This window comes from Poromitra crassiceps (genome assembly GCF_964638095.1).
Source record: "Poromitra crassiceps genome assembly, chromosome: 3".
NCBI lineage: Eukaryota > Metazoa > Chordata > Actinopteri > Beryciformes > Melamphaidae > Poromitra > Poromitra crassiceps.
In genome coordinates this window covers 57326041-57351128 of record NC_139625.1, presented here as the reverse complement: position 1 = coordinate 57351128, position 25088 = coordinate 57326041, and the positions used below count along the sequence as shown (strand labels likewise).

Here is a 25088-nt window from a genome sequence, read left to right as displayed (position 1 = left end):
TTGGGTTGAAAACAGGAAAGAACGTGAAGTTTCTTCTTTGTCTTAAAAAGTTTCACAACAACACAGCCGACTTCTCACGTGCAGGGGACGCCCCGGCGACATTAAACGAGCGCACCCAGTTCAGAGAAGCAGTAGAGCGGAGGAGGGGGAGGGGGAGGGGGAGTTCTGAACTGAACTGGGTGCGCTTGTTTAATGCCGCCGGCCTGTCTCCCGTGCGTTACGGTAAGTGGACTTGGCCTATTTTATTATTAAAACGGCACAATTTTAATTCGAACAGATAATTAATTACGATGATCCGATGTAGAAGGCTCAGAGGTCGATGGGGGGTCGGCCCATCATGATGGTCGATGCCATCGTCCATCGTGCCAACCCTAGGAGGCATACAACCATGATGCGGTATTTAGTTTGTGAGCCTACATTGACGTCACAAAACTCTAGGGACCCCAGCCACGGAACGCCACCCTATTATAGAGAGCCAAAGTCGACGTCACTTCCTGCTTTAGCATGTGCACCAAGAGATTTCATCCACCATTTATTTTCCCATAGACATTTCGTAAAATGCTTACAAAAATAGTTTTACTTAGTCAAAAAAGGGGAAAAAAATAGCCAATCATTGCCAAGAAGGGCTAATGATTAGCCAATCAGTGCTAATAAACAGCGCGTTTCCCATTGTCAAGTGTGCCGACAAGTAATAACAACCAACCAACCACTCTACAAACGGAGCACAATTTATTTTTTCATGAAAACTTTTCTCAGAATTCTGATATAAGTTTTAATTCAGAAAAACTAGTGGATGCATTACGCTTCCGTACTCTTCGGCCTGAAATTCACCTGTTTTCTTTCTCTTTCCTGCGGGCTCCAGATGTTGGGTTTGTTTCAACTGCCCAGATGACAACAAGTACCTCACGTGATGTGAGCATGTGACCCAAAAACAATGATGCGTTTGATGACTGACACAATGACATGCTATGGATAATACGCACAGCCTGGCAGATCTACAGTAGCAGAGTGAAGTGACTTCAAACCAGCACTTTTCTCCAGCAGGAAATTCTTTTTTTGTGTGGCGGGTGGTCTCCATATTTTACCAAAGACTACATTTATTTTATTTGGCGACTTGTGTTAATTAGTGTTAATTTTAGACCTTGCACACACACACACACACACACACACACACACACACACACACACACACACACACACACACACACACACACAAATGTATACGTATATACTCACAAAAACACATACGAGTATAGACTCAAACATATAATCATGCACTGACACATACAACACTTAATTATAGATTATAGACACACTCCCGTTCAGAAACACAGACACTTAAACTCTCCGCGCTCTTATGCTCATGCACGCACGCACGCACACACACACACACACACACACACACACACACACACACACACACACACACACACACACACACACACACACACACACACACAGTCACAAACTCATCAGGAGTTACTTCCACTTTCCCCAGCATGGTCCATAATTATCACATAGCAGCTCATTGCACATTGTGCCATCTGTTGGTAGTGCGCGCGCACACAGACGCGCAGACACACACGCGCACACGGCGCACACACATACAACACACAACTTTCTGCCAGATGTCTGAGATTAATATGATAGTACAGTATTACCATTTATAACTAAGTTTGCATTATATATCATTATATCATTAACAATTTGGACTTAAAAAGGAGCATAATTTGAGCAGAAAATGAGCAGATTTCTTTTTTGAGTTGTCGCGCCGTAGACATGTGCCTTCACGCTGGTGTGGGGTTGTATAGAACATAATAAGGGTGAATGGGGGCGGCTGTTTTGCCGCGCCTTTTGCACTTTATATGTGTCAAAATCCGCCAGCCTGCCTAGAGATGGTGCAATGAGAGAATAAAGAATGTCACTGAGAGCAGAGCAGCCTTCAGGAGCAAACTAAGGCCCCACACAGGAGTGTCATGCAAGGAAATTATCCCAAATATTTGTCAGGATATTTTGAGATTTAGCTATTTCACCTTTAGGGGCATCAGGAAAACCTCTTGTGTACAGTGAGTGAGCTGCTGTACCCAAGCATGTGGGTTACATTAGCATTCTTTCATAACACATCATGGAAACATGGAAAAAAGCGAACATGATAATAACTCAGTGGTTGCACACTCAGCAAGCATTATAATCTAATGATACATCTAATGCAATGTAATGTAATGTAATGTAAATGTAATGTAATGCATCTTCTGGTGACTGGTGCTGGAAATACCAGCCACTTAACCTGCCAACTGCACAAGAAATGTGTATCCTCAAAATCCTCCATTCAGATTGGCCACCAAAATTGCAAAATCTATGCTGGGGTTTTGCATAACACAGGTCCTGCAGTTGTCAGACTTGCTCTCTCAAGGACAATGGACATCATAAATTCAAGATTAAACATTCAAATCAGTGGAGGTTTTCCTTTTCCATGTGACACTGTACTATTCTGTTCTTTTTTTATCATCAGTCATGCCATACTTAAAGTGCACTCTGCTGTATTACAAGCAGGTCATACGCCCATTAGAAGGATAGATAAACAAGATAATCATCAGAGAAGCATTAGAAAATGACATGCAAATTAATGTCATTATTAACTATACATTTACCCCATAAATTACTGTATGTTCTAATTATTACTATTTTTTGCTTACACCCACAGTGCCTGTGTGCATTCACACCAAGCATGTCTGGAGCAGTATTGAAACTCTGGAGCATGTCCCTTTAGTTCAGGTCATTTGAGCAGGACAGGACATCTATTTGACCTCAAGTGGCACCAAATAACCACACTTCAAATGTCCGGAACCCGGACATTGCCCAGTAATGTGTTGTTTGTTGCCAAGCAACCAAGGTTGTTCTCTTGAAAAGCAAGCAGATTTTATCCGCTCTAGCGTAACTATTTTCAAGTCTTGGCGCGAACAACCACTGCAGAAAAATCTGCGATCCACTGTGCAGCCAGCGGTGAGCGTGGAATCTGTGCCCCTCCTTCCATATGAAAATAGACACACGCACAAGCGGGTTAACTTGCGCTCTGCAATGTGTCACACATGCGCTCGCGGCCTCGCACACACAAGTAAATACACGTTCAATCAAACAACACGTCAGACACTAATGTGACACAAGGTCCGGTCCAGATTGATTTGTACCTCGGCAGAGAAGCCCTGGTTTAGGGGTAGGCTATATTATAATGAAGCTGATGTTGACATCTATGAGGTACTTGCATACAGTCAGTGAACTACATGCAGTAGAATGCAGCCGGTGTGGAGAAATGGAGCCCGGCCGCATCACGCAAGTAGAGCTGAGTGTGAAGGGGGCCATTAGCAAAAACGTAAAAAACAACAACCAGGAAAGAATACATACAATGCTTCTATACTGTTCACCTGGCATAATCCAAGTCTCCACAAGCCCTGAGATGCCAAGTTGACATGAAAAGACATAATTTACACCCTGTTTTTAGCTGAAATCTTCAATGTAGCCAGGCGGTGCAGCAGCTCCACTTCTTGTTGTAGCTACTGCCGCACCTGGCTACAGTGACGATTTCAGCTAAAAACAGGGTTGACATATTTTCAACTCAATTTGGCATCTCAGGGCTTGTGGAGACTTGGATTATGCCAGGTGAGCAGTATGGAAGCATTATGCCAGGTGAGCAGTATGGAAGCATTTTATGTATTTTTTCTGTTTTTGTGTGTGTTTTTTTCCATTTTTGCTGATGGCCCCCTTCACACTCAGCAGACAGCTTACTCGTTGTCCAAATTGGGACCGCACCGGCTGCATTCTACTGCATGTAGTACACTGACGGTATGCAAGTACCTCATACAACCCCACCTCAAACAAACCGATAATGGAGTTATTGAGATAACTGAGGTTCAGGAACATGAGACCACACCATTGTCACTCATCACCACGTAAATGTAATCACCTGTACCTCCTCCAATCCATTCACCTGGGCTCAATCAACCCAATCTACTGTAGCCTATATATATATAATCTGCGCCGGGGCAGATTCCACCGCGAGCCGCCACCCCCTCCGCTCCCACCAGCTCCGCGATGTCTCCCACTCCAACATCACGGGAGTCCCGGGGCCGAAACCGGGTGGTCAGGCGAGCAGCGCCGTACAGACGAGCGCGGGCACGGTCACCCTCGTCCTCTCCACCAACACGCCGGGGTCCGAGGATGAGAGGCGGCCGCCACGAGAGGCGTCGTGCCGGCCCACCACCCGACCGCGGCGTGCCAGATGGCCCTTCTTCCCAAGCTGGCCACCGCGCAGGAGGCACGACCGCCAGCCTACCATCACGGCTCGGCCGCCGATCAGCGACCTCCCCCGCTGGCCCGTCACACCAGCCTCGACAACATCATTCCGCTGGCCCGTCCCCCCAGCCCCAACAACATCATTACGCTGGCCCGTCCCCCCAGCTCCAACAACACCGCTCCGCCGGCGCCTCGTCACAGGCCGATTCTCCCCGCCAACAAACCATTTCCAGCTGGACTGTTGTACGCCTCCAACAGGCACTCCGCGACAGAGGGATCCCATACATCCGATCCGACAACAAAGCAACACTCTACCGGTGTTTGACTTCCGGTTTGGTGCCACCGGCAAACGCTCCGACACCCAACCAAGCCCAACGTTCCCACCTACCCAGTGACATCACCGCCCACCACACTGCTGCTGCTTCCGTGAGCCAGGTCGTATCAGCACCCATTCCCACTGCAAATCCCTCTGCCAATACAGCCAACATCATATTAAACTTTCTGTCTTCCCTGAATTCTCAACAGGGTGAAGACCCACTAGCAACCCGGGCACATGCATCCCTTCGTCCCCCCCTCCTCTCTCATCCTCTTCCTTCTGCCCATGACACCGGAGCCCTGCTAGCTCCGCCTCCCATCGCGGCTTCGTACCCTCGACCCCCCCCCCCCAGCATTCGCCTCCCCCACCCGGCCACCACGGCCCCCAACATCATCATCAGCTCATTTCCTCCTGTTCTTACCCCTTTCGACACCCTCCCCCCCCCTCCCCCAACCTCCCCCCCCTCCCCCAACCCTCCCCCATCACCCCAATGCATATCAGGTTTTGTCAGCTCTGCTCTCCACCTTCCCACAGCTAGAGCAATCACTAGTTACCCAAGCACACACGTCCCTTCGTCCCCCCCTCCCCTCCCATCCTCTTCCTTCTGCCCATGACACCGGAGCCCTGCTAGCTCCGCCTGCCATCGCGGCTTCGTACCCTCGACCCCCCCCCCCCCAGCATTCGCCCCCCCCACCCGGCCACCACGGCCCCCAACATCATCATCAGCTCATTTCCTCCTGTTCTTACCCCTTTCGACACCCTCCTCCCCCCTCCCCCAACCCTCCCCCCCCCCTCCCCCCAACCCTCCCCCATCACCCCAATGTATTCAATAACATGTCTGTCCCTCCTTCCCTCCTCGCACCCATCCATCAGTCCGCTGGGCCCGCCCCAGCCACACCCTACACCCTAGCCACCGCCATTCCGGCCGTTCAGCCCCAGCACGCAACGCCTTCCCCGGTCTCCTCCGCACTCAGGCAGCAAATCCTCTCAGGTGCATACACCGACCTCGCCACACTCCTCCAACCCTCCACCGCTGACGCCACCCACCCTCGGGAACTGTACACAGCTTACGGCCTATCACAGCTCAGGCCTCCCAAGCCTTCCCGCTCCAGGGAGCTAAACACCATCGAATTTGCATATTCTTTCTCCCTGTTCCGAGACACCATCTGCGCGGTGTACCCCGAGCGCAGGGCCGAACTAGACGCCTACCTCTCCACCATCTTGGATTTGGCCTTGCGTTTCGGGGGAACCGTGTTCTACACATACCACACCCTCTTCGCTTCCCAGGCAGCAGGCCGGCTGCAACAGTTTAACCAGGGAACGTACTGGGGCACACTTGATGCAGAGCTGTACTGCAGGGTCTTTGCGGCACGCAGTGCCATTAACTGCACTCTGTGCGGGGCACCCTCCCACCCAGCCACCATCTGCGTCGTCACCACCACACTACCTCGTCCCACGGCCCCTCCCGCTCCCACCCCCTCAGTCTTCTCACGGCTCGACAACGCCCCTCCTCCCTCCATCACTCCCAAACCATTCATGCAGAGCCAAGGTCCGACTTCACGGGGTGGATCAGACAAACAGGGGCGGCCCATCTAGTACCAAGGAGGCCGCATGATATGCAATAACTTCAATAGCCAAGGTTGCTACATAGCAGGGTGCCGCTTCCTGCACACATGCTCATACTGCGGCGGCGCCCACTCAAGACCTACCTGCCCCCACAGTCCAACTACACATGCAGCATGACTAGACCACCACCTCAGCACCCCGGTCAACATCACAGCACTCACACACGCCTAAGGAACCATCCCGACCCACAGTTCGTTCACTTCCGCACCCACGGTTTCACTTTTGGTTTTCACCCAGGCATCATGGCCTCTCCCACCACATCATTCACCTGCCATAACCTCCAGTCAGCCCTCACCGAGCCAGACACGGTAGACAGGCTCTTGGCCAAGGAGGTGGCTGACAAATTCATGATCGGCCCATTCCCAGCCCATCCCTTCATCACATACCGCATCAGCCCCATAGGAATCGCAACACTGAAATACTCCGGAAAAAAGCGCCTCATCATCGACCTCTCCTCCCCCCACAACTCATCCACTCCTAGCATTAACAGCCTCGTTGGCCGCCGGAGATGTCCCTCCTCACACCATCCTCCGCACTCCTGGAACAGTACCCCATCATTATCGCAGCTATTTTATGGGGGCACGAATGGTCAACAAAGGTCATACTCATTCAAACAGACAACCCCAGCGCAGTCAACATCATCAACAAAGGACGCTCACGATCACTGGACATAATGAAATTCATCCGCAGACTCACCCTGGTTCCTGCCCAACACCAGTTCATCATCCGAGCCGCTCACATTCCCGGTCACTGCAATTCCATTGCTGACTCCCTCTCCCGTTTCTCGTTCCAGAAATTCAGATCCTTGGCACCCGACTCAGACCCGCACCCGATGCCGATCCCTCCGTTTTCAACCACCATCTTCCCCTGAATCCTCCGCTCCTCCACCTGGTTGCCGCCACGCAACAATTCATCCTGAACAGCCTAGCCCCCAAAACATTGTCCTCATACTACTCTGGCTGGTGCTCCTTCAAAGCATTCCATAACGTCCATCACCTCCCCTTCCCGTCCGTCAATACCATCTCTGTCACCAGCTTCATCACTTACGCTCACACAGTTCTCAGGATCAGAACGTCCACCATCCAAGTTTATCTCAGCGGCATAAACTTTTTCATCAAACTACTCACCGGAGCACCTGCAGCCTCCATCTCTCACCCCCACGTCACCATGCTCATCAAAGGCCTCCGAAAGGCCGAGCCTCGACTTCCTCCCAAACGCCTTCCCCTGACAACCGACCTCCTCACCAGATGTATCCTCACTCTCCGTGCAGGGTACTCGACTCCCGCAATCGACTCCACCCTTGAAGCCATGTTTCTCCTGGCCTTCTTCGGCTTCCTCCGCTGCTCAGAGTTTACCACCAACTCCTCCAAGTACAACCCCCTACAGCACGCCAGTCTGTCCGACATCTCCATCCACTCACCCGACACCCTGAGGTACAACCTAATAAAGGAGCAAGACCGACCAAGTCGGCCTCTCTAACCCAGTGTTTCTGTTCCGCCTGAATTCATTCCTCAGTCCCTACGAACCCATCATCAACTACATCAACGGAAGATTAGCAAAACACTCCTCTCCCCACGATCCTCTGTTCACGACCGAATCGGGCCGAGTCGCCACACGGTTCTGGTTCCACCATCACCTCCGCCACGTCCTGCTCAAATCAGGAATCTCTCCAGATCTGTTTTCCGGCCATTCATTCCGCATCGGCGCAGCAACAACAGCATCCAGACAAGGCCTCCCGGACCACACCGTCAGAATCCTGGGCCGCTGGTCTTCCCAAGCCTATCACACGTACATCCACAACAACCTCGAAGACGTCCGAAGAGCCCATGCGCACATGGCCATCTGAAGTACTTTTGGGGGGGCTGATGGAGCCGGGACTCCATCCCTGTGAAGCCGCGCTCCACACGTAAGAGGCGCTTCACCGGAGACGTTACCCCCACCCTGAGTCTCGACCCCCCCGGGTTCCTGACTAGTCGAACATCATCAACATCATCAGCACCCCGACCCCATTACGACTTGCACCCAAACACTCAAACTACAATAAATTAATTTTGTTTCGAACTATGGTGTGGTCTGTGTTAGTGAAATGGAGTTATTGAGATAACTGAGGTTCAGGAACATGAGACCACACCATTGTCACTCATCACCACGTAAATGTAATCACCTGTACCTCCTCCAATCCATTCACCTGGGCTCAATCAACCCAATCTACTGTAGCCTATATATATAACGCCACAATCCCACCAAACCCTGTTTGCATCAGATGTAACAACCCTCCCGCCCAACCCTGTTTTAATCCATTACGGGCAGCATGTGCAGAGTTGCATGTTCTCCTCGTGCTGCGTGGGTTTTCCCCGGGTACTCCGGTTTCCTCCCACAACAATTCTAAAACATGTTAGCTAGGGCCACTGTTGGCATCTGCATAACCTTGAATCTCTATCCTCTGCCCACAGGAACCACGGGGGGGCTGATGGAGCCGGGACTCCATCCCTGTGAAGCCGCGCTCCACACGTAAGAGGCGCTTCACCGGAGACGTTACCCCCACCCTGAGTCTCGACCCCCCCGGGTTCCTGACTAGTCGAACATCATCAACATCATCCGCACCCCGACCCCATTACGACTTGCACCCAAACACTCAAACTACAATAAATTAATTTTGTTTCGAACTATGGTGTGGTCTGTGTTAGTGAATGTCCATTTAACTGGTATAAACACCAGAGAAGAAGAGTGCAGACAAGTCCATCCATCATGCTAGCTAAACTCACAGGGACTGGGATCACATTTGTTTTGATCACATTTGTTTTGACGGCTTATGGCAAAATGAGCTGCTTGTGAGTCGTGACTTTCGTTTACAAGCCATGGATCACTTGTAATTGGGCAGTGCAAAGCTAAACAAAGCAAATATGAAAACACAACAGAGTAAACTGTTCTACTCTGCTTTCAGACCAGGGGAAGACAAACTGCAGCAGCCATTTAATTTCTTACAAGCACCACTTCAAGTAAAGTAGTAGCGACTTATCCTCCGCCATGCATCACATCACACCCACAACTGCTCGTATCTATGCAGCAGCCAATCAAACATCAATCAGCGCTAACATCATATATGATACATTAGACCTGGCTTATGTCATCTATATATATACTCGTTCTCATGTGCCTCCACATCAAAGAGACACGTAGCAGGAACATGATCAAACATCCTCACTTTCCCTCCCGCACGGCTTTGACAGAGGATTTCTACTACTACTGTGTGTGTGTGTGTGTGTGCGCGTGCACGCGCGCGCATGTGTGTGTGTGTGTGCGTGTAGGGGGGGACTCCCCCTCATCAATTATTTACAGGAAGCCCTCATGCATCTGTGACTTTCACTGACAGGCTCAGAGAGCCAGCAGAGCAGCACAGATCTCCTCTATCTGTTCTCCTCTCCTCTCTCTTTCTCTGCCTCCTCTCTCCTCTCCTCTCCCTATCCCACTCTTCTTTTGTTTTTATTCTCTTTCTTCCTCCCTATCCTATCCCCAAGCTAGGGCTGGGCGATATGGACCAAAAATCACATCTCTGTATTCTTAGGCTGAATGACGATACACCATATACAGTATATTCTCAGTATTTGTTATGAAGTGGGCTAAATGTTCCGATGTAAGTCAAAACCACATGTGAGATGTAGCACTGGGGTGATATGGACAAGATTAAATAGGACGATATTTTTGATATCAATATTGCCACGATATTGTAGGGATGACTATTGGTGCTTTCACAATCACAAAATATTGACACAATGACATTTTTGATCAATAATCATCAGTAATGTGGATATAATGATTAAGTGGGTAAAGGCAAATAATAGAAGAGCTAGAACAGTCTGGTAAGTTCAGAAAATGACATCTCTTTACTGTAAAGCAGCCTTTAAAACCAGGAAAAGACACACTTATGCCATATCACCATTGTAGGAGCCATTTATGTTTGGTGTTGGCATGTCATATTATTTTGTTTAGATATCTTGCACTATTATTTCTGGACACTTGGTGGCAGTCACGAGATCACATAGTTGTATAAGATGGGCACAGGTAACAGGAGATCATTAGGCACAGGTGAGGTGGAGCTCACACAGTTCTCACCAGGCAGACAACAGACAAGGACACCATTGGAAACTTGTACTGGAAACCAACTGGAAACAACTGGTATGCTCATCTATCTACAATAAACCACCAAACTAAACCTATCACTGTTTGGAAAATCTATTTCTTTATTGGGTCTGCGTAAGATCACCCCAACCAACCTACCTGTGTATTATGGCAAATGGACATATAGGAAAATTCAAAATGGCCATAACAACCATATTACGATATCCAAAATCTAAGATGCTATGTAGTCTCATATCATGATATCGATAATATTGATATACTCCTGATCTAGAGAAATGTTCTCTATATCAACTCCCCAGCCCTAATTGCTATCCTCTATCTCCAAGCCTCTTCTGTTGTCACCATTCTCCTTTTGTCTCCTCTCCTCCCTTCCTGATATCTTCCATTTCTATCCTCTCTTCTCTTCTCCTCTCCTCAACTCTTCTCCTCTCCTTGACTCTTCTCCTCTACTTGACTCTTCTCTTCTCTTCTCTTCTCTTCTCTTCTCTTCTCTTCTCTCCTTGACTCTTCTCCTCTCTTTGACTCTTCTCCCCTCTTCTCCTCTCCTCTCCTCTTCTCCTCTCCTTGACTCTTCTCTCTCTTCTCCTCTCTTTGACTCTTCTCCTCTCTTCTCCTCTCCTTGACTCTTCTCCTCTCTTTGACTCTTCTCCTCTCTTCTCTTCTCTCCTTGACTCTTCTCCCCTCTTCTCCACTCCCTGACTCTTCTCCTCTCTTCTCCTCTCTTTGACTCTTCTCCTCTCTTCTCTTCTCTCCTTGACTCTTCTCCCCTCTTCTCCTCTCCTTGATTCTTCTCTCTTCTCCTCTCCTTGACTCTTCTCCTCTCTTCTCCTCTCTTTGACTCTTCTCTCTTCTCTCCTCTCCTTGACTCTTCTCCTCTCTTTGACTCTTCTCCTCTCTTCTCTTCTCTCCTTGACTCTTCTCCTCTCTTCTCTTCTCTCCTTGACTCTTCTCTTCTCTTCTCCTCTCCTTGACTCTTCTCCCCTCCTTGACTCTTCTCCTCTCTTCTCTTCTCTCGTTGACTCTTCTCCTCTCCTTGACTCTCCTCTCCTCTTCTCTTCTCCTCTCCTTGACTCTTCTCCTCTCCTCTTCTCTTCTCTCGTTGACTCTTCTCCTCTCCTCTCCTCTTCTCCTCTCCTTGACTCTTCTCCTCTCCTCTTCTCTTCTCCTCTCCTTGACTCTTCTCCTCTCCTTGACTCTTCTCTTCTCCTCTCCTTGACTCTTCTCCTCTCTTCTCCTCTCCTTGACTCTTCTCCTCTACTTGACTCTTCTCCTCTCCTTGACTCTTCTCTCTTCTCCTCTCCTTGACTCTTCTCCTCTCCTCTCCTCTCTTCTCCTCTCCTTGACTCTTCTCTTCTCTTCTCTCCTTGACTCTTCTCCTCTACTTGACTCTTCTCCTCTCTTCTCCTCTCCTTGACACTTCTCCTCTCTTCTCTCCTTGACCCTTCCCCCCTGTAAGGAAGCTTATGTGCTTGCCTTGGGTGAAGTGTGAAGTGTGCTGGATCGCAGGTGAGGGCTCACGGGCAGTGATCGGTCAGAACCACAGAGATGTCTTTTCAGGCTATCTTTATTGAGTATCAGGCAGAAGCAGTATACGTCGTATACAGAAAGGGAAACAGGACCAACAGTACATGGAGAGAATGCATATCATAACAGAACAACACCTTGTTATATAACCCCCCACATTTGGTGTATGACATCGTTGGTGATGTCACAACGTCCGGGGAGGTATGACATCATCGGTGACCTCATAAAGTCCCGTCTGCCATCACAGTCACCCTAGACCGTCTGACATCGCTGATGACCTCACAGGTGAACTCTGACATCATCATTGATGATGTCACGGCGGTGTCATCATCATTACGTCGTTGGCGCGTTGGTTCGGGGGCATCAGTTGCCCCAAGAACAGGCCTGATGGTGGGCCATTATGGACCCTTTTCTACAGCCGCCCTCAGATTCCTGATTCCTGTGGGGAATCTGTATTCTTCCAGAAATGGCCGGAATGGCCCTCCAGTCCCACCTGGTATAGGCAGGGCTTGGTTGATTAGTCTGGCAGTGAGGGGGGCTGTGGTCCGCTTGGCCACCGGCCGGGTGTAGGTACGGGTCTACACGTTGTTGTCCAGTCCTGGCCAAAATGTGTACAGGAGCTGGGGGTCTACCCAGCAACTGCTGTAGTGAGCTGTAGTGGCCTCTGGTGGCTTGAGTTTCCAGTTGAGGAAACTCAGCGGCGTGAGGTAAGCGTGGGAGCTGCTCAGGAGCTAGGGGTCTACCCAGCTACTGCTGTAGTGAGGGGCCTCTGGTGGCTTGAGTTTCCAGTTGAGGAAACTCAGCTGCGTGAGGTCAGCGTGGGAGCTGCTCAGGGGCTGGGGGTCTACCCAGCTACTGCTGTAGTGAGGGGCCTCTGGTTCGGGTGGCTTGAGTTTCCAGTTGAGGAAACTCAGCGGCGTAGGGTCAGCGAGGAAGCAGTTTGTCTGCCCTCGTTGGAGGGAAGCCTCGGCCTCACTATAGTCCTCGGCCCTTAGTGCCTCGTTGGCCGCCCCATGGAGCGCCGGTGTGGGATCCTCGCTGAGGGCACCGAAGGTCGTACACTCCTCCGGCATGGGGGGAGCCGACCTGAGGCCACCGTAACTTGGCTTCAACTCCTCGCTCTGATCCGCGGTTGTGTGGAGTTGGGGTGTCTCTGGCCAGCGATCTGGGCTGAGAAGAGGGAAGGGGGGTCCGCAACCCCAACTGCTGGTGGTGAGTGCGGGAAGGGGCCTTCCCCGTGTAATGTCGACCGCAACAGCTACCTGCGGTTGCGGTAGCTCGTCCTCCCACTCTACCCAGGCCTGCAGCAGTGTCTCGGGTAGGACTGGGTCATCCCAGCCCGGTCTCCATTTCCATAGGTGCTGTATGAGCAGGACAAGATGGATCCTCCCGAACTGATGGAGGGGCAAATTCCTCGGGCGGAATTTCTGCTGCAGGGCGGTGATGGGGTAAGGTTGCTCGCCTAGACCAAGGTTCGGTTCCGTAAAGGCTCTCTTGGTGCAATAGGTCTGCTCTGGGCGAATTGCCGGCGAGACGATGAGGGAGACGGCCGCCCCGTGAAGCATCTGGGGCTCCTGCCTCGCCGTCCGCAAAGGCATGTCCACTTGCTCCACTTGCTCGGACTTCTTGGCCTCCCTAGAGGCCTTGGCTGGAGTTGTCTCCATGAGCCCGGGCAGGGCCAGGAGGTGAATTCTGGGAATAGGTAATGGTGATGGCTGGTCCCGCCCTCTGGGGGGTCCCAGCTGTCGTGTCCGGCTATCTTGTGGGAATGATTGACGCCGGCACTGTGCCCCGTGCTGTTGGTCCCAACGTTCGCCATGCCTACCTGAGTGTGGGGTATCCCAGTGGCAGGCTCGGCCGCCCCGTTGCACTCTATTGCATGCTCAGGGTCGGCGACCTTTGTCGGCGGACGTGTCCTGGGTGCGGGTGTTGGTGGCATTGGCAATGGCCATTGCCCTTGTCTGGGCAGTGGAACAGGGGGTTCCCTAGTTTGGGTCGTTGGCTCTGGAGCCGCCGTGCTGACCTGACCCTGGTCGTGGGAGGTGCGAGGCACGGGTGAAATGTTGAGCCGGGGTGCGGCCACCGGTGAAGTGGGTGGCACCCTCCGGGGTGCTAGCCCTGAGGCCGGTACGCACGCCTGCCTCTGGTCTTGGGAGGCGGGAGGCGCAGGTGGAACTGCCGGGTCCGCGGCAAGCAGACGGGCGCGAGGCCGGGCCACTACGTGCTTCTGCTCGACTTGCAGACGGGCACGAACCCGGGCCTTGTCCAGCTCCAGCTCAGCTTGCCGCAGGCGTCGGCCTCCATCCAGGCGGCGGGCGATCCGCTCCATAGCTTGGAGGGCGTCCGCCTGGATCTGCTGGGCTTCCTCTTGGGCCCGCTGGGCCACTCTGGTTCGCTCGTTCAGCCGGTTGTACTCAGCAGCTTCCTCCTCCTCCGCGGCTTGGCGGCGAAGGGTCTCGGTCGCCAGTAGTGCCTTGTATTCCTCGTAAGCTGCCGTGAGCTGGCGCTAGAGTGTCGCGATGCGCTATGGTGAGTCCGGTGGCTAGCGCTATGATGGTGAGAGTGATGATGACTCCTGCGCCCGCTGGGGCTGCAGGATGCATAGGCGTCATGGTTGTCCTGTCCGGACTTGACTGGTGGTAAACTTGATGGGACCTACCAGTGCGTTGGGATTCCTTGAAGTATTCAGTGGTGTCCCTTTGGCGCGCGATCTTATGGTCGAACTCAGCCCTTGTCTGGGCTAGATCGGCCCTTGCCTGGGCTGCCTGAGCAGGGAGTCGGTTTTCCTGGTGGCTGCGGATGAGCTCCTGCTCCGGTCGGATCATCTGGTGGGAGTGTAGGGGGACTGGCCCCTGACTACTACTCGTGGTGTATCCAGATGTGATCTGCTGGGGAAGGGATTGCTCCTCTGGTCGGTGGGGTGCCGTGGCCAGAGCGAGCTCACCTGACTCCTGCTCCATCTCTGAGCGTCGCAAGTCCTCGGATCCGCTCGAAGGACCAATTTGTAAGGAAGCTTATGTGCTTGCCTTGGGTGAAGTGTGAAGTGTGCTGGATCGCAGGTGAGGGCTCACGGGCAGTGATCGGTCAGAACCACAGAGATGTCTTTTCAGGCTATCTTTATTGAGTATCAGGCAGAAGCAGTATACGTCGTATACAGAAAGGGAAACAGGACCAACAGTACATGGAGAGAATGCATATCATAACAGAACAACACCTTGTTATATAACCCCCACATTTGGTGTATGACATCATTGGTGATGTCACAACGTCCGGGGAGGTATGACATCATCGGTGACCTCATAAAGTCCCGTCTGCCATCACAGTCACCCTAGACCGTCTGACATCGCTGATGACCTCACAGGTGAACTCTGACATCATCATTGATGATGTCACGGCGGTGTCATCATCATTACGTCGTTGGCGCGTTGGTTCGGGGGCATCAGTTGCCCCAAGAACAGGCCTGATGGTGGGCCATTATGGACCCTTTTCTACACCCCCTCTTCTCCTCTCCTTGACTCTTCCCCCCTCTTCTCCTCTCCTTGACTCTTCTTCTCTCTTCTCCTCTCCTTGACTCTTCTCCTCTCCTTGACTCTTCTTCTCTCTTCTCCTCTCCTTGACACTTCTCCTCTCTTCAACTCTTCTCCTCTCTTCTCCTCTACTTGATTCTTCTCTTCTCTTCTCCTCTCCTTGACTCTTCTCTTCTCCTCTCCTTGACTCTTCTCCTCTCTTCTCCTCTCATTGACACTTCTCCTCTCTTCTCCTCTCCTTGACCCTTCTCCTCTCCTTGACTCTTCTCCTCTCTTTGACGCTTCTCCTCTCTTCTCTTCTCTCCTTGACTCTTCTCCCCTCTTCTCCTCTCCTTGACTCTTCTCCTCTCTTCTCTTCTCTCCTTGACTCTTCTCCTCTCTTCTCTCCTTGACTCTTCTCTCTTCTCTTCTCTCCTTGACTCTTCTTCTCTCTTCTCTTCTCCTCTCCTTGACTCTTCTCCTCTCTTCTCCTCTCCTTGACTCTTCTCCTCTCCTTGACTCTCCTCCTCTCCTTGACTCTTCTCCTCTCTTCTCCAGCTCCTGTCTGTCGTCTCCCCTGCACACATGACACGAGGAGGAGGAAGGAGAGATGTTGGCATCGGTGGAGGTTTGGAAACCGTGTGAACTGTCTGAAGTGTCAGCAGACCTCCTCCGCTCAGCCAGGCTCTCTTCCACTTCCTCAATTTTCTTCTCCTCTGTCCTCCCTTCGGCTCCTAGCCCCCAACCTCCTTCCACCCTCTTTCCAGTTGCCTGTCTTTCATTTCATTTGTCACGTCTGTCTCTAAAGCGATCTCTTCATCCGTGATGGATGGAAATGGGATTTTAGAAGTTCATATTGATATCTTTGGATTTAATCTGTCAATAGCTGGCATTTTAATGGCTATATTCAATATCTTAAGGTGGTTTTCACACGAAAACAACCCAAGAATGTGCTGTCTGTGTTTCCCCCACACATCTTTTCCACCCTTTTCCCCACACACCTTTCCTCTGAAACCCAGGATAATAATAATAATAAATTATACTACTAATAATAATAAATTATACTAATAATAATAAACCAAATCATTCATACTCAACTAAACGTGGTGGAATTCAATATGTATCATTATAATTCATTTGAATCTATCTCTTCATCTATCTATTCATTTGAATCTCTATCTACCAGGGGGTTCCTCCGTATATAACCCCCCCACTAAAAACATGCAGAAGATCAGATCGTCATCGTCATCCGACCAGTGACGACAACATCCGAAGTTGGTCCCCGGGCGCTGTACGAGAAAGCGACCGCTGCTCCTGGCCTGCCCCCCGGAGGAAAGGACATGCCTGGATGGGTTAAATGCAGAGGACACTTTTCACCGGCCACCGTCAGCATGAGTGTGTTGTGGCCGCATGCATGTGTTGTGGTGTTCGTGTGACAATAAAAGACGGGGCTTGTCCCGTTACGAGAGTTTTATGAGAGTTTTTTTTCTCTCTTACCCTGTCTTTCTTTCTCTCTCTCTGTCTAATGAAACTGTCTTGTAATTGATCATTTGTGTATTCACGAGTTTCCTGGTGAGACCGTGGGCGCTTCCATGACACCCTCCCTTCCTGTTTCCAGCTGCCGGTTTGCCTGTTTCCGGCCAGGACCGTTCATAGCGAAAGAGACTGAAAATAATCATAATAATTGTTGTGACTTTGTATCTACCTATGTCTTGTAATGGAGCCTCCCAGCACAATAATTCCACACGTGCATAATTGTACAACGGAGTGACAATATCTTGAATCTTGAAAGAGAGACACGGCTAAAGCTCCGTTCAATGACCAAATAATAAGAGTTCCGGTTTGGACGTTTAGCCTTCAAAACAAAAGCAGCCGCTATGCAACCACATACTATTTTTAGCCATTTCGGCTAAAATAAGCCCGTACAGTACGAGTGAATTGACATTCACCTCGTTTTTGTAAAATTTTGCCGCTATGCAACCACACAACGTTACTATTTTTAGCCATTTTGGATAAAATAAGCCAAACGTTCCCACTCTGACAGTGGGAACAGCGGGCAGTGGGCAGCGCGCACCTCCTTGCTAGTGAAAAAAATGCTAGTGAAAAAAATGCTAGTGAAAAAAATGTAAACAGGAAGTCGACAACCGGCAACCGCTGAGAATCATGGGAAACGTAGGTCCAGGAATAAGGTGAATAGGTTGAGTCGACGTCTCATCATACAGTAGACGCTGGGGTAGCTGGTTGGGGGCGTGGTCAGGGCGGGGAAAATCTCCCCGTTCTCCCTATTCAGCATAGCTAGCATTTAGCTGCTAGTCCAGCCCAGCCAGACAGCATCGGGGATTCAACCACTACAGTAAACGCACATCTGAACAGACGTCTATGTACCTGCTCTAGAATCCCCAATCCTGTAGAGCCGCAGCACCATCCTTTGGTGAGTCAGCCCATTGAGATAATGGGGGGTTTTACCCCATCCGCGCGGCAGTCGTATAACATTTTGTGGGCATTCCCACAGACCGTCTGTATCTACAGTATGTGCAAGCTTGTGTGTGTGTGTGTGTGCGTGTGTGTGTGTGTGTGTGTGTGCGTGAGTCCGTGCGCGCGCGCGCGTGTGTGTGTGTGTGTGTGAAGTACTCACTGAGGAGTAGAGGTGACCCTCTCCGTTCATGGCGATGTAGAGGCCAGTCTTGACCGACTGGATGGCCACGACTCTCAGACCCACAGGTATTAAGTTAAACAGAGCTGGAGAAGAAGACAAACTGTGATGTTACAGTGAAGCATTGCGTTAGTTAAACAGAGCTGGAGAAGAAGACAAACTGTGATGCGTTAGCATCAGCGTTGACGTTCTTCCTGGAGCACAGAGCGCGCTGACCTTTGAATGGATTCACCAGAAAACAATCAGTTGACTTATTCCACTGCAGGAGCACCAGGAGCACACGTGCGTCAGGAGCACACGTGCGTCAGGAGCACACGTGCGTCAGGAGCACACGTGCGTCAGCCATCGAGAAATGAACCTCTGCGAGGTTTTTCCGCTTGGACGCAACTCAACGAATACGAGCAGTGGAGTATCTCTCATTGCTGATAAAGGAATCATTCCTTCGATGGCTGTTGCCTGATAGCAATGCCTGACACCTGTGTGAGTGTGAGCAGGGCCCACTTGAAAAAGAGATGGAAATCTCAATGTGATTACCCTGGATAAATAAAATACATAAATGTGCATGCATGCATGCACATTTCACATTTTGGATAGAAGCTTCAGTCAATATTTGCATTGCGTTTCATTGTTTGTTACATCTTCTCATGTCCAGCCGCCTCCAGCCGTGAGGTTCTTCTACACTGTGACCTTCTGTCTCACTGCTCCACTCTGATCTGTCACACATTAACCTCATAAGGATCTTCAGCATCTGGAGCAGTTGCGTTACCATGACTCACTCTTACGCCGGGGACACACCGGTACGCGGAACTTGCGCGCATGCGCCGCGTAGCGCACCTCCGTGCAGAAGTCGCTTAAAGTGTCCACACAGAGAGCGCAGCTCACTTTGCGCGCTCTGCTCTTCCGCTATATATTTTGCCCCAGATCTACTGTCTTCGTTAGCATGGGTAGTAAATAACGACATAAATATATAAAGTAATATGTTTGGGATAACTGTTAATGGCTACCTCCGGCGTTATAAAATGCAATTGCATCATATTTAAGTCTGTTCTCCTCCCGTTTTCCCAGTGCGTGGCGTGCTGTTGTAGAGAGAAGGTGAGTCCTAGCTCTCTACTTGTTGCTCCGCAGGCAACGAGCCCCTAGAAGCACCTCCCCCTCTCCAACTGCTCTTTCTCTCTTTTCACACTTCCAAAGGGGCAATCAACAACGTAAATAAACATTATTTCACTTTGAAATTGGTTTTATTTGACGAATGTCCGGTTTCGGAGTTCCTGGCTGCCGTGATCTGATCTGTTCTGCTTGACAGAGTCGCTCACGGGCGCAGACGGCCACGCAGGAAAATAGAAATCAGGGCTATCTTGCACGCCATGAGCGTCCGTTGAGCTGAGCTGAGCTGTGCGCTGCGCGCAATTCGGTGTGGACTGACAGATCTGTTAACATGGTGTCCTAATGAAAACTGGCTGCGCACAAGGTCGCGAATGGTCGCGCCGTGCAGCTTACGTGCAGGAGTCGCGTGCGGTGTGTTTTCACCGTTACACCCCACATACATAATGGAATTATCATCTTGCATGGGAATTTTCCAAGGTACAGCCATGCTATCAACAATATCAAGACAGGGTTTGTACTGTAGGCACAACCATGCTATCAACTAGATGAAGTCAGGGTTTGTTATGTACTGTAGGCACACCCATGCTATCAACTAAATCAAGCCAGGGTTTGTTATGTAGGCTACTGTAGGCACACCCATGCTCTCAACTAAATCATGCCAGGGTTTGTTATAGGGATATAATGACAGTGTTAGAACCATTGACATATATATAGTGGACAAACGGAGCTCATTGACTTTGACACAGCAAAATGAAGCTCACTTCCGGATATTGTTTGATTTCGTTTGATTAGTTGAATGAATTAATGCTACACGGAAGTACGAGGGGAGGGGGTGGCTGCCCCTAGCGGCTGCCGGGGAAGTTTCCGAATTTGCCCTGTCTCGCTTATCGCCGTAATGCATTATGGGTAGTCAGCTACTGTGGCTAATGTTAGCGGCTAACGCTACTTACTTTACATTGCAGTAAAACGGCACTGAATGACCAAATTGATTTAACTTTTAACCATTTCGAGTAACACTGTTTCCATACGGACCCCCAGCGTTGGATAGTTGTTTATAACGTGACTATATTTATAACGTTACAACGTACTCCGGTTTCTGGGCTGAATCAATGGTCTGAATGGTCTGAATACAGAGAAGGCTTAAGGCTTTATCTAACGGTATAGATAACGTTAAATGGTCCGCCATGTTATGGACGTTAGATGTATGGTATCTATATAGTTACGTGTGTCTACTAACATTATTAAAATATCATAAAGTAACGCTATTTTCTGATAATTTGCTCAACTATTACTTGCTACCTGATGCCTTGCGGCACATTGCTGCCTCTACCGGTCGGAAGTATTACTGTTCTTATTATCCAATGTTTGTCGTCAATTTTCCTCGAAATGGGGCTATAATTTGGAAAACGGAGCCGTGAGAGCATGAAAAAGACTTGAAATTGTTTTGTGAGTGAGTGAGAGAGTGAGTGAGTGTGTGTGTGAGTGAGTGAGTGAGGGAGTGGGTGAGAGAGTGAGTGAGTGAGTGTGTGAGTGAGTGAGTGAGCGAGTGAGTGAGTGAGTGAGTGAGTGAGCGAGTGAGTGTGTGAGTGAGAGAGTGAGTGAGTGAGTGAGCGAGTGAGTGAGTGAGTGAGTGAGCGAGTGAGTGTGTGAGAGAGTGAGTGAGTGAGTGAGTGAGTGAGCGAGTGAGAGAGTGAGTGAGTGAGTGAGAGAGCGAGTGAGTGTGTGAGTGAGAGAGTGAGTGAGTGAGTGAGCGAGTGAGAGAGTGAGTGAGTGAGTGAGTGTGAGTGAGTGAGAGAGTGAGTGAGTGAGTGAGAGAGTGAGTGAGAGTGTGAGTGAGTGAGAGTGAGTGAGAGAGTGAGTGAGTGAGTGAGCGAGTGAGTGTGTGAGTGAGTGAGTGAGTGAGTGTGTGAGTGAGTGTGTGAGTGAGTGAGTGAGCGAGTGAGTGAGAGAGTGAGTGAGTGTGTGAGTGAGTGAGCGAGGATGCATGGAGCGTTTTTTTTGCGCTCCGTTTGTTTTCCCCTGTAGTCGCGTGCAGTACAGATTAGGGATGGGCATCGAATTTCGAATTTTCTAATAATCGTTGTTATTATCAAGGTCGACTTTTATTATTGAAAGTCGAAATTCGAAAATAAAAATAAAACGTTTTTTTTTTTTTTTTTTGTGAAATGTTGCATTGTCTCCCCTGATTCTAAGTATAGTCGAATCGCTTGGTTTGAGCAAGTAAAACAATTTTTATAAGCATTTTAAGCAAGGTTTATGGAAAAATGAATGGCGGATGAAATCCCATGAAGAGGGAGAGGGGGTGACTTTGGCACCCCTTTGGCACTCAGACCTGAGCCTACTAAATATTTAATGAACCACTCATGATTGTCAAAACTGTTTTTTATTTTCGAAAATGTCAATGTCATGTAACATGTTCTTTACTTCAGTGGTGCAATGCTTGTTTGAGCTAAAAATCCACAGCAGAAGCTTTTTCTATTAATTAATAAAGCCTTAGACTTAGAATCAGGGGAGACAATGCAACATTTCACTCACAAAAAAAAAAAAAAAAAAAAAAATCTTTTTTTTACATTTTTAATTTTTTTTACATTTTTATTTTTATTTTCGAATTTCGATTAAAAGTCGACTTTGGCCAGCGAATTTCGAATAGTGTTTTTGCTAGAAATGCCCATCCCTAGTACAGATCAGAACACAACGACCACAAGGACGGTAGCCAGCTGGTTTTGTCTGTTTGATGCTGTTCACCGTCAACATGAAAGCCAGATTATTGCCAATTCTGGCAGCAGCCGAGGTTGAAAATCCCTCGGGAGGAGAAAAGGTAGGAGTGAAAAAGACGATCAGGGCGCTTTTCCTCTAATGTTCAACTTTTTTCAGCTTTAAAACGCCCACAGCGCTCCTCCAAAAACAACAGAGGCCACCAGCGCTGAAACACCAGGTGCGTTCATTAAAAGAGGAGCACGTCTAGCGCGTCCTTACATAGAGAATGAATTGCAGAAAGACGCTGGCCTGGCAGCTCCAAAAACGCTTTTGGTTTGAATGTCCCCTGAGCCTATATGTTACAGTGTGTGGTGTGTATACTACTAACAGGAGTTGGTGCTGTCGTCTTTGGTCCCGTCCAGACTTCCATCCTGGCCCATCTGGAGATAGAAGCCCTGCCTGCAGAACAACCTGGTCACTATGCCCTTTAGCTGTGGTTCTGGTAGAGAGACACAGAAAGAGAGAGAGAGAGAGAGAGAAGACAAATTGAATATAATTGAATGACACCTAAATCAGGGAATGTACTGTATTTCACACAGCGCCCACTCTATGAATGAATCGACAAAAGGGAAATAATCAAAGTCCAAACTCATCTGATCAAGCATACAGGGAGTCTTGTCAGCCTGAAGAGAGAAATGTATCAAAGGGGGAAACAAAGATCTAAGAATTCATCCCCTGAATTAATTTCCCCAATGTACAGTATACACAGACTCTAGCAGACTCATGTACAGTATACACAGACTCTAGCAGACTCATGTATACACAGACTCTAGCAGACTCATGTACAGTATACACAGACTCTAGCAGACTCATGTATACACAGACTCTAGCAGACTCATGTACAGTATACACAGACTCTAGCAGACTCATGTACAGTATACACAGAGTCTAGCAGACTCATGTACAGTATATATACACAGACTCTAGCAGACTCATGTACAGTATACACAGACTCTAGCAGACTCATGTACAGTATACACACAGACTCTAGCAGACTCATGTACAGTATACACAGACTCTAGCAGACTCATGTACAGTATACACAGACTCTAGCAGACTCATGTACAGTATACACAGACTCTAGCAGACTCATGTACAGTATACACAGACTCTAGCAGACTCATGTACAGTATACACAGACTCTAGCAGACTCATGTACAGTATATATACACAGACTCTAGCAGACTCATGTACAGTATACACAGACTCTAGCAGACTCATGTACAGTATACACAGACTCTAGCAGACTCATGTACAGTATACACAGACTCTAGCAGACTCATGTACAGTATACACACAGACTCTAGCAGACTCATGTACAGTATACACAGACTCTAGCAGACTCATGTACAGTATACACAGACTCTAGCAGACTCATGTACAGTATACACAGACACTAGCAGACTCATGTACAGTATACACAGACTCTAGCAGACTCATGTACAGTATACACAGACACTAGCAGACTCATGTACAGTATACACAGACTCTAGCAGACTCATGTACAGTATACACAGACACTAGCAGACTCATGTACACTATACACAGACTCTAGCAGACTCATGTACAGTATACACAGACTCTAGCAGACTCATGTATACACAGACTCTAGCAGACTCATGTACAGTATACACAGACTCTAGCAGACTCATGTACAGTATACACAGACTCTAGCAGACTCATGTACAGTATATATACACAGACTCTAGCAGACTCATACCTTTTGAATAAAAAAAAGACACTGTGGCCACATGGGACCTGCCACATCCTGAGAGATGCACATCACATCCATTTACATTTGAGACTCTTTTAGACTATTCCTTCCCACCTTGGCATTGTTCCAATCAAATTATTAAGTTAAATTACTTAATTACTTTACCTTAAAATGGCTATGAATCTAGTTCTGCTGACTATGTATGTATTAATCTTCAATATAGTGGTTTGCAGATATATGAGGCCGATATTGGCTTTAAAAACCTGATTTTGTTCATTCAATTGTTCATTTAAGGCCCAGTGGTTTTCAGCTACCATTGAATAGGTGTGGTCGGTCCACCTGCATTAAAGAGCTGCTAACCCACCTAAAAGAACTTCATTAGTCTACAGTAGTGTCCTCTAGACTAGAGAGAGAGTGGCGTCAGCGGAGGACCAAAATGCGAGACTCATTAGCCAATGAACAGCCAGGAATGGGTCTTGCGCTACTTTTGCATGCTAAAATAAAGCTGATAATGTACAATTTGATTCAAGGGGGAAAAACCCTTTCAGAGTACAACACAAACTGTCTATTTTGCTGCAACTCGACAGTGCTGCTTAATCCAGGACCTTACTTCCTGGAACTCTTGAGAGTAAAAAACTGGTCCATTGGAGTGAATGGAGATGTCGGAACTCTTCTATTATACGACTGGTCTACAGTATATGAACCCTAAATGACAGTCATTGTTGCTGTTGTTACAGATCCTGATGTGATAATAGAACAAAGGCCTTATCACACAATGATAATAATAATCATCATCATCATCATCCTCATCAATTGTTTTACCAAGTTACCTTGCTACCTCATGTCATTTGAATTAAAAATCTGTTACATTCGCTTCTGTCACGGTTATCGCATCTCGTCATCAGATGGGAAATGAAATTATATAGATATTAGATAATGATATTAGATATTGATATTGAAATATCAATATAGATATTAGATATTGAAATGAAACAAAATGATGAGTGATGCCACCCATGACAACCCTGAATTGAGGGAGAGAGAATGAACGAGAGAGGTATGTATGGAGTGAAGGAAGACAGAAAAAGGAACAGCGTGAGAGATTGAGAGAGGGATCCAGACAAAGAGAGAGAGAGAGGACAAATGTGACTAGACATAGGTAATGCCTCTGGTAATAGTGGAGCATCTTGGGCAGCTACCCGACAGATACATTTTTCCACGTTATCGCACGCCACAATCATCATCATTATTATTATCATCCCTCCAGCTGTAGACAGCGAGCATTTTCCACACGCACAAACACACACACGCTGTTGGCTGGTGAAATTGATTAATAGACTCCGATTCTCCTCATATTCTCCAATATGCTCCATCCTTCACTACACACACACGCGACCACACCCATCCTGCCTCTCTTACACACACACACCGCTGACTTCACCCTAATCTGCATTGCTA

At 48.8% G+C, this 25088-nt stretch overlaps 1 pseudogene across 1 annotated transcript in view; it reads right to left on the bottom strand.

The window, feature by feature from the left end:
* The window catches only part of LOC310774139 (fibroblast growth factor 14-like), a 60205-nt pseudogene that overhangs the window by 19092 nt on the left and 16025 nt on the right, over window positions 1-25088 (bottom strand). Inside the window, exons 2-3 of the transcript in view lie at window positions 22245-22355; window positions 18038-18141 (exon numbers count right to left, since the gene is read on the bottom strand). The product of the transcript in view is annotated as a fibroblast growth factor 14-like (transcript). The remainder of the gene's footprint in view (window positions 1-18037; window positions 18142-22244; window positions 22356-25088) is intronic.